This window comes from Mercenaria mercenaria, chromosome 2 (assembly GCF_021730395.1).
Source record: "Mercenaria mercenaria strain notata chromosome 2, MADL_Memer_1, whole genome shotgun sequence".
NCBI lineage: Eukaryota > Metazoa > Mollusca > Bivalvia > Venerida > Veneridae > Mercenaria > Mercenaria mercenaria.
Window position 1 is genome coordinate 2,911,381 of NC_069362.1, and position 7,810 is coordinate 2,919,190.

Below are 7,810 nucleotides of genomic sequence, written 5' to 3' on the forward strand. Positions count from 1 at the left end.
TCAAGTTCATATGCTCTGCACACCTCAACTCCACCTACATATTTAAAGTCAATACCCTGATTGGTTATAAATTTATGCTCTGGACAAAAAATAATTACAACAGACAGATTTGTGACCTTGCTTTAAAATTTGCCTTTGTCCCACTGACCAGGTTCATGTGCTCTTTGCATCATCTTATAGCCATCTACTAGTACCTATATGCCAAATATGACATTTAAAATATAAATATGGACCTTATAATGACGCTACAAATCAAGTTTGTCAAGTTTCATCAAACAATTCAAAGTTATTACTCGACCTATTCATACGAAATTGCTGCAAAGATACGAAAGCGTCAATTTATGCGGATTCATTGAGACTTACAATAATTTTGATTTAAAAGAATTTGTGACATTTTCTTTTTCGTTGTTTTTGCTTTACTTTGATTAGTATTACTTGATTTAAAAATGTCAAATGAAAATCATACAGATTCTAATTTTTAATGAATCCACAATAGTCTATGCCTGACCCTTTCATATACAAAAATGTACATGCACTTGCCGTAATGTTACATTTCAATTCAAATAATTCGCAAAATTTTCAAGTAATGAAACAACATTCGAATCGAGGTAATTACTCTAACCAGATGGCCTAATGATGAAAATATGTCAGAATCAACTTACAACGTCAAAATATTTTGACTAGATTCTCCTGGCATTACGAATAGACCAGGCTTATACTGTCTTGGCAGAGAATCGCCAAACTATTTTAAATGTGATTAGTAGCAGCACAGACGGACAGACAAACACCATGAATAAAAAATATCTCTCTCACACCTTCGATTGGGTGAGGTAAAATATTTGACTAACGTGAACCCCTTCTTTTCTATCGTCCATCTTAGTTGCACGTCGACTTTTGGCGCGAAACTTTAGTTTTAAGTGTTAAGTAATAAATCTTTAAGTCATAACTCATTAGTATTAACTGCTAAATGTCAACTCATAAATGTCCCGCCAGCGCTTCCGTAAGTATTGATCTTATTTAAAAGAATTTACAATTCAAATATATATATATTTAAACTGTACTTCCTGTTTAAACTTAAATATGTTAAAAAAACTCTTAAACTTATGACAAAAACAAATGCAAAATGAAACCCTTCACATGATTATGGTAATATGATAATAGAAAAACATGAACATATGAAGTGTTTTTATATTCCAGGAAGTGTATCACTTTTTAATTATAAGTTCGAGTTAACTAGTGTATATTCTTTAAACTGAATATTTAAACATAACTTTCTTACATGGTCATGCTAAATATGCAACTGTTGTTTTTTTGTTTTCTTTCAAACACTCTGTTGCACGGTCGAACTTAATTGTTTGAGAAGAATACGGGGTGCACCTTGAAATAATTAATGCATGCTTTAATGCTAAACATTTCTATTTAATCACTTGGTAGGAGTTTTATCAATATTTATTTTGCTTCATGATCAGTGTGATCGATATATTTTTTAAAAACGCAGTGACAAAAATAACTGCTACTTTTTCAAAAAATTATAAATGTGCGTCAAAATTCAATGGGAATTTTGCCAAACCATTTTATATAGCACACGGGCAAACCTGAATTCCATTTGTAAATGAAAAATTGAACAGAAATAAAGTAGAATCTGTTATTTAGTCGTTAAATATTTAAAAATATAAGTTTGGAATAAAGATGGAGATAAAGCCTTCAAATGTATTTTATAGCCATGATTCAATCATGTATAGATTCAAAAAAAGTACTCCACACAGCGGCATACGTTTAATAGGAGAGACTTTGGACGACCTGTGTAACGGAAGCTGTAAGGTATCTCATATCCCAAACATCAGGATAACTAAGAAAGATGGTAAATGGGTATACCCTCGATAACCGCCGACTCTGGGTGTTCCATCATTATGAGGCCTATTTAAACACAGAAGGGAAATCCTTAACAATTACTGCTGATGTAGTTGAGTATAGTCCGTCGATTCATGACGTGAGATTTACAACCAAAAATGGAGGAAAATTGATAGATGTAGTTAAAGGAAGTCCTTGGGGAAAGAAGCAGATCAAGCCCGTTATTCCACGAGTTGAGGAGCAAAAAGATGAACAGAAAGAGTCCGGAATCAGCGTTGCTTTGGAAAAACGCATCAGCGAAACAGAAGAAGAAGAACGGCATATTACTGTCACAAGCTGTGAAAACATAGCACCAACTGATACAACCGCCGGAACCACTGATAAAAATTTAACACCATCTGAAAATACCACCGTTACCACCGACGAAATGTCCGCAACGACTGTTAAAATCGCCGCTACTGATGACAAAAGTTCTGTACCAGGTGATAGTACCACGTATCACAATGGTGAAATTTCAGCACCGGGTGATAAAACTGCCTATACCAATGGAGAAAATTTAGTATCAACTGATACAACAGCCAACACTACAGAGAAAATGGTTCCCGCTTATAACACCACCGTTCACAAAGGTGATATTTTATCACTTACTGATAAGACCACCAGTAACACTGATGAAGTGACAACGACTCCCAGTACCAGTCGTGAAATGTTAGCAACAACTGGTACAAACGGGATTACTATGGGTGGAATTTCCGCACCGCCTTATACAATTGCCATTTCTACTGATGAATCATCACCAACCGATGAAGCTGCCGACGCCAATGGAACGTCTGCGCTCATAAATACAACTGAAGGTACCACTAAATGTGAAATACCATTATCGGAACTAGCGAAAACAACATATGGAAGCGAAAGAGAAGAAGATAAGACGAGAAAACGGGAATTGTCTGAGAAAAACACACAATTCGCTGACGATTACCTAAAAGTTAAACGCCTTAAACCGAATTACGAATAAAACTTTCGCAGAGAGTTTGTGATATGTAACAGAAGAGGAAACTTTCATTTAAACATATAATTACTGCCGCGAAGAAAATTATTCAAGCTGACTTTGATATTTCTAAATACATATAAATACCTTAATGGTAGTGGCAGTAAAGCAGAACATCACCGCGTATAAAAGTCGAATGTCTTGACTCGAAAATGGAATTTGAGTGAGTTAAAAATTATGATGCGATTAGCTGCATAGACTGGAGCATTAATAGTAGTTACAGGTGAACTGCTTAATAATCATGCACTTGATTTGTATTTGTTTTGTATTTGTTTACTTCAGTTACTTTAACATGTTTGTTAGCGTTATGTGCATTGATTAATAGGAATGGCACTCATAAAGAAAATTCCTCCGCGTCGTTATCAGTTGTGATTGATCCACTAGTTTCTTATAAAGACCTGTGTGGTTTGTCTTTTCATTGTTTGTTTGTTTAAAATGAAACAATTCAAGTTTTGTTATTGAAAATATCCTGATACATAATAATGTTTAGTTTTTTACAGCTACAATTCTTTCTAAAGTCTGTCTGTTCCTTTAAATTTCAAATCCAGACCGAAAGGTCATTTTACCGATAATCAATACAATTTTCGAAAATGTAGTGATTTAAATATATCCAAATTTAGGTTTGTACTTTCTGTTCTATTTTCGAAAATCAAAATCAAATGTGTCAGTTATAAAATATATTGGCAAAGTTCCATTGTCTATTTGGTTGATTAAAGGTTTAAGATCCAATATTTTTTCCACAATTAAGATTTTTTTCATAGTCTGTGAGCTTGAAGAACATTAGTTTCTAAGACAAATAAGGTTAAAAAATCACAGGTCACCGCACTCGTTTTTATTTTATAGGGCATTTTCTATACTCACTGTTCACGCATTTCTAAAATTAAGTAAAATTGAACAAAAAATGGGGGTACTTTATAAAACATATAATATGACACTTATGACACTTATGACACAGGGATTTCAGGTTACAAGATTTACAGGTTACTATAAATACAAGGTGATATGAGTATTATATAAGCATAAATGTCACTAACAAATCTCTTTTATTTTTAACGTTTGCATAAATACCTCACACACTTTTTTCAATGGAAAGAAATGTTGGGGTCACCGTGCATCTAAGAGATATATATAGAAAAATAAACTTTAAAAACTGGTGAATTTTGATATTTTTTTTAGCTCTTTTTGTTTTAATTTATACTTCCTAGATAATGTAAAGTGCTATATTGAAAACTTTTATTTCAGTTGAAGCTTATCTGTATATATATATCAGTCAGATCATTGTACATCTTACATCAACGTTAGACAAATGCTGTGTGTGTTCGGGTTTAACGTCTTTTTCAACATTTTTTCAGTCATATGAACGACGGTGTCTACTTGTAGCAGTGAGCACAATGCCCAACTTTATAGTGCTGCCTCACTGGAATATCACGCCGTAGACACGTGGCATGATACCCCACCCAGTCACATTATACTGACACCGGGCTGACCAGTCCTAGCACTATCCTCTTAATGCTGAGCGCCAAGCGAGGAAGCTACTAGTACCATTTTTTACGTCTTTGGTATGACGCGGCCGGGGATCGAACCCGTTAGGCAAATGCTAGCCAAAAATATATGTGAACAAAAACATTCACAATAAATAGAATCTGTTTGGTTAAATGGTACATTATTAGCCATATTTTGATTATTTCACATTAAATTTTGGCATAAATTTTGTTGACATATTCGAAGAAACATTTTTTATAATGGCGGATATCCTGGGGAAAAAAACCCGCTCGTACATCCTTAAGTTGATTTCGTATTTCTTCACACATACTAGAAATTGAACAAGGAAGATATAATATGTACCAAAAAACGAAAGAAGATGTAAACTTTGTAATCTAAGAGTAATAGAAAATGAGTATCAGTTTCTTCTCACATGTCCATATACTCAAACATCCGCAAAAATTATCTAAAACATATAGATCATACGTGACCAGTTTTGAATAAATTCGATGATTTGATGATGTCAAAAAATAAGAAAGAAGAATTAAACCTGTTAAAATATATATACTTTGCAAATTAGCTCACGTAAAAAAAATGGATTAATTTTATGCATAAGATTTATTAATAGAATAATAAATAAACTAAATGGTATCTCTCTTCAGAAAATAATTATAATAACAGAAATGATCTTTTTTTCTCCAAGAACTGGTAATGTTTATATCTCATGTATTGCCACTACATATTTGCATATAAAATTGATTTGTAGGCTAGAGACGATGTAACATTGCTTAAATGCTGAATAAATGTTGCTGTTGTTGTTGTTGTCGATTAGATCTTCCTGGTATAAAAGACATACTTGTATCAGATTGGTACAAGTCTGCTATTCTTATACGGTTTGCTTCCAGCCAGTTAGTGGGTGGAAAAACTAATTATTGTGTAGAGTTTTTGTCGAATCATAAAATTACGGAAGGTGAGTAACTGTCGTTAAGAAAGATATCAGAAGAAAAGAGAATATGCCAATAATTCTGCAGAGTTTTAAACTATCCGATCAGATGTGATGACCTGATAACACACGAAGACAGTAAAAGTAGAGTGCCCTAAGGATCCGAGTCAAGTGTTGTATTCAGTTTTTATCAGTAAAACATGTTGTTGTTTTTTCATACTAATCCCCAATGATAACGTGATTCCCGCCGAAACGCGAGGACGAGTCTAATTCATGATAACTGATGTAATAGCAATTCACAATGCCTGCACATTACTTGACAAGCAAATATTAGTGTTTCTTTCATTTTACATATCCACTGTGTATATGGCAACATAGCTCAGTTGGGTAAAATGCAGACAACAACTGGATATAAGCATTACGTTTTATGGGTTCGAATCCTCATGGGTTTCTTTTTTTTTCAGATTTTTGTTTTGTTTTTCCTATTCGTTTTCATTTTTGCTTCCGTATTTTTGTTTGTTTCTTTGATGGTTTGTATTTGTATATATGTCTTTATTTACAACAAAAAAACACACAATAGTATGTTCATTATTTGTATGGCTTAAGTGGATTCATTTAATCAATATCATCTTTGATACATAATAAACTGTCATACCGCAGTAGACACCTCTCTGTCATGAGCCCATGAAGGAATCTTTTTTTTTATGCAAAAGTGAAATAAAAGTTAAATGTCGATACTGAGTTTCGAACCCACACAGCAAAAGATCTGTTGAACACGGACAGTATGCTTTACCACTGAGCTAATTCGTACTTGGTACAAAATCTAGAAATATTTAGATTGTAACAGTTTAGAAAAATGTTGAATTCCCTATGTTCCATTTTAATCTATTTATAGTCATGTTTGTAAATATCAAGTTATCGTTGGGGCATAGTATTGTCCGTAAGTATTGACCTGGCACTCATTAATTTCCGCCAATATTTTCGGGCGTTTTCGTTATTTCACGTGATATTCGTGTCCTGAAAATATCCAGATTTATCAAAATAATCAATTTAGAGAACCAACGGCACAGTGGTGTAGTGGTAAGCTCTCCGACTTGAAAACGCGTTACCATGGGTTCGAATTCTTTTCTAACCATTTTTTAAAATATAATTCCTTGTGTTTGTATTTGTATCTATGATTATATATTTTTTTATGACACATTGCATTTTGTATCGCTAACAACAGTTCTTTGAATTGTCCGTTGAATGAATGAATGCTTGTCCGGTCCTGAAGATTTTAAACGACATTTTCTAGAACGGTTTTATGTACGTAGAAGAATGGTAATCGATAGTAGAGTATTTCGTTGATAAAACATGATAAGTGTGACAAGTTTCCGTCTTTTACAGATAAAATCATAAAAAAATAATTTGGTCAGTCAGAGGACTCGAACACTCAACCCTGAGATTAGTGGCAAAACGCTTTGTCCGCACAGCTATATCTGCACATGATACGTGATGGTATATAATTGGCTTTTCAATAGCAATATCATTGTTTGGGTTCGTACACCGAAAATTAATTAACGGAAACATACGGAATATTCATGAGTGCCAGGTCAATACTTACGGACAATATGTGAAGCGTTGCGGTTTCTGCTGAATGACACACACATTTATATACAAATATCAAATTTGGCAATAAACATATAGACAAGTAAACTATCTGTTCTCCACTCATTGCTGATTTATTTTTGTACTGTTATGAACGGGATGTCCTGCTTAGTTTGTATACCGATACCCATTTTGACATTATTCAAGCTTTTAATGACATCCCAAGGTACTTTGATAATATTTTAAATAAGGATAACCTATATTTTTCAGAAATGGTGAAATTATTATTCAAAGAAATACAACTTAACAAAGCTAATACCTCAGGCTTAGAAGCTTACATGTAACACATTTTAATGACAAAACAAAGATATACGATAAAAGAGACGATTTCAACTTTACAATCGTCAATTTTTCCCCACCCGGACGGGGATGTCCCTAGAGTAACACCCGGTGTCTATATATAACAACTTATTCGTTTTGTGAGAGCCTGCTCAATGTTAAAGGATTTTATTTAAAGAAATCCTTATATTACAATCAAGTTGTTACAACAGGATTACCGCTGTCACAAACTACAGAAGGCTTTTACTGAATTTTACCACGAATCTCTCGAACAGCACCTTAAAACACATTTTATACTTGGTCTTACACACCCCGTATACTATGGGGATGTAGTTTATAACCTTTGGAAAATGCTTATTTTAATCAAATATTTGTAAAATCTTTGTAGAAAAAATATCAAAAGGGAATAAAAAGCAAAGATTGTAAAGCACGGCGCTTGTTTGGTGATTGATCCCTCTATATGTAGCTGGCCGATACGCTTTCTAATATGATTGTGCGACGACAGTTGGAGACTGTAAAACATTTCTCCTAAATATACACAAACGGAAAGAGGGAGAAAT

General features: G+C 33.5%; 1 pseudogene; it reads left to right on the top strand.

The window, feature by feature from the left end:
• Window positions 1-1,593: 1,593 nt before the first annotated feature.
• LOC123562527 (zonadhesin-like) lies at window positions 1,594-5,197 on the top strand (annotated as a pseudogene).
• Window positions 5,198-7,810: the final 2,613 nt, after the last annotated feature.